Source organism: Rattus norvegicus, chromosome 4 (assembly GCF_036323735.1).
Source record: "Rattus norvegicus strain BN/NHsdMcwi chromosome 4, GRCr8, whole genome shotgun sequence".
In the NCBI taxonomy this organism is placed as follows: domain Eukaryota; kingdom Metazoa; phylum Chordata; class Mammalia; order Rodentia; family Muridae; genus Rattus; species Rattus norvegicus.
In genome coordinates, this window is record NC_086022.1 from 96,961,766 (window position 1) to 96,964,473 (window position 2,708).

Genomic DNA, 2,708 nt, shown 5'->3' on the forward strand with positions numbered 1-2,708 from the left:
ACCCGCCATGATATTAATGGACTAAATCTCTGAAACTGTGAGCGAGCCCTCATTTAAATGCTTTCCCTCATAAGAGCTGCTTTGGTCATGGTGTCCCCTCACAGCAATAGAACATTGACTGAGATGCTAGTTTGCTTTCTACTGTTTAATGGAAATCACGACCAAAAGCAATTTGGGGGAAGAGAGGGTTTATTTGTCTTACAGGTCATATTCTGTCTGTGAGGGAAAGCAGGCAAGAATTCAAGCCAGACAGGATCCTGGAGGCAAAAACTGCGGCAAGTGCCACAGAGGAACATTGTACTGGCTCGTCCCCCAAAGGCTTACTCAGCTTGCTTTATTTATACAACCCAGGACCACCTGCCCAGGAGTGGCACTGACAATAATTGCTGGGCCCCCCACACTAGTCATTAATCAAGAAAGTACTCCCACAGACCTGCCTACAGGATAATCTAAGGGAGGCATTTTCTTAGTTGATGTTCTCTCTTACTGGATGACTCTAGTTTGCTATCAGTTTGACAAAAGCCAACAAGCAGAGTAGTGGATGATGACCTTGAATTTCTTTTTTTTCCCCTCTCCACTTGCATTATTATTTATTTATTTATTTACATATCTTTATTTTAAAATCTTATTCCTCTCTTCTTGATGGTTTCAGTAACTAAGATAGAAGCCCCTTTTCTTCATTACCAATGATTTTCCCTCACAGACACAACTTGGGACTCCTAAAGAACACAGACAATTCTAAACCGTTCCTGTTTGACAGAATGCTCCCCAGTGTGTGGTGAGAATGAGTGCTATACGAACAATGACTGGGCCTGTGGACAGCGAGAGGGCCACTCTCTCCATGACTACTGGCAAGTGGGAACCACATGAACTGACAGAAGATATATAGCAGCATGTTCATATCCCATTCTTTCTTCTGCAGTCTTGGGATGATGGCCCCTCAATGGGCACCTGGAACTTTACTGTCTTCGATGACGTAGACGTCTACAGCTCGGGATTGCTCTGTGCTTTGGAAAACTCCATTCTGAAATCCATGGAAGACAATGGATCTTCTTTCTTCTGTGTCTGTACTTTAGGAGAGCCAGGACACCTGCAAGGAGGATCAGGAGTGCAGCAGACACAGAGGTACCAATATAGAGGTCCTTAGTGGAGATAGTGTGATTATTCCAAAGCTGATGTGAAGATGTCACAGTGGTGGTCCAAGCTGCCGGGAGAAGGAGTAGGAGACCTGAAATGAGGACTTGAGGGGGCATCATGATGGTCACCAGTACTTAGGGAAAGTGACTTCCTGTTAGTCTCTCCTGGTGCTCTGTCGACCTTGAATTTCTGATCCTCCTGTTTCTACGCTTCATTCTCTGCCCTACTTCACCAATACATACTCCACTCCCAACTAGGATTACAGCCCTGTGGGAGCACAATTTTATGGTGCACTGGAGACTGAGGCTTTGTGCATGCTAGCAAGTGCTGTACCAACTGTTTCATCCTGAAAATCCCCAAACTCCTGCCTATATTTGTAATAATACTCTCCTTGTTTCATTTTCTTAAAACCTTGAAGTTGAAATTAATTTCCATTTGATTTAAGTAAAAGAAATATTACTAAAAGATGAATATTATTGGTACTTGACTATTTAAAACTGCAACCTGATAGACAAAAAAAAAAAAAAGCCTCTACTCTCCTCTGAGACCCTGTCCAGGCAGTTCAGGAGTGGTGTAGTCTTAAGCCATTTAATCCCTTTGAGCTTCCTCCGTTTTCTTAGCAGTAAAATAAGGGAAACAATTTACCATTCCAGGGATTTGAACCTTGCATATAAATCCATCATTTTTCAAACATATCATGAAGCTACAATAGACAACAGTCCCAATAGACACCTACCCTATTGGTATACTGACTGGGTTGTGTAGACTTCCTTTGATCTGTGTAGCCTTTTCTAATGTTTTCTGTCTAATCAGTTGTTCTAAATGACATAAAAGTACTAAAGTGATGAAGATTTCTTCAAACAGTAATGGACTAAATTTTCATCTTTTCTCTTCCATAAGCAGCTATAACTTCATAAGTATGAAATATCTGAGACATGAAAAATGTTTAATTTTCATATGAATTTTTTCAAAGTCTTATGATTTGTTTGTCATTCCTTTCTTTTTGTTTTCATTTGTTCATTGTTTTGTTTTTGTTTGGATTTGTTTTGTTTTAAGACAGGGTATCCTTATGTAGTCCTGGCTGTCCAGGTTTTACTAAAAACTAAAGAGCAACCTGTAGCACCTCATACATGTGAGCTTAAACACTGAAGCCATGTTCTTACCTTCCAGTTCTAAAAACATTTAGTGGAATCCAACATGCACAAACAGAAGCTAGAGAACCAAGTATAGGTGTTGGAAATTCAGAAGTGTCAATGTATAAAACTGAGAGACTGGGAGTTGCAGGTACTCCACTGAAGCAATAAAGGGAGTAAATTTCCAAAATGGCTGGCTTCTTCAGCCTCCTGACTTGAGACAAAAAGCCTGGCAGGGCTTTGGAGGTTTTTGTCTCCTGCTGCTGGATGAGCTTAAGATGTTCTAGGCTGGATCAGGACATTTTACCCCAACAGCTGACAGCCAATCAACTGTTCCTTCTTTCTTCAAACTTACCAACCTTAAATCAGAGGAGAAAATCTCCTCGAAGGCTTTAAAACCTTCATCCCTGGAAAGGAGAGTGGTCTTTTGTTTGGCTG

The 2,708-nt window shown here is 41.1% G+C and overlaps 1 pseudogene; it reads right to left on the reverse strand.

The window, feature by feature from the left end:
• Window positions 1-940: 940 nt before the first annotated feature.
• Havcr1-ps1 (hepatitis A virus cellular receptor 1, pseudogene 1) lies at window positions 941-1,256 on the reverse strand (annotated as a pseudogene).
• Window positions 1,257-2,708: the final 1,452 nt, after the last annotated feature.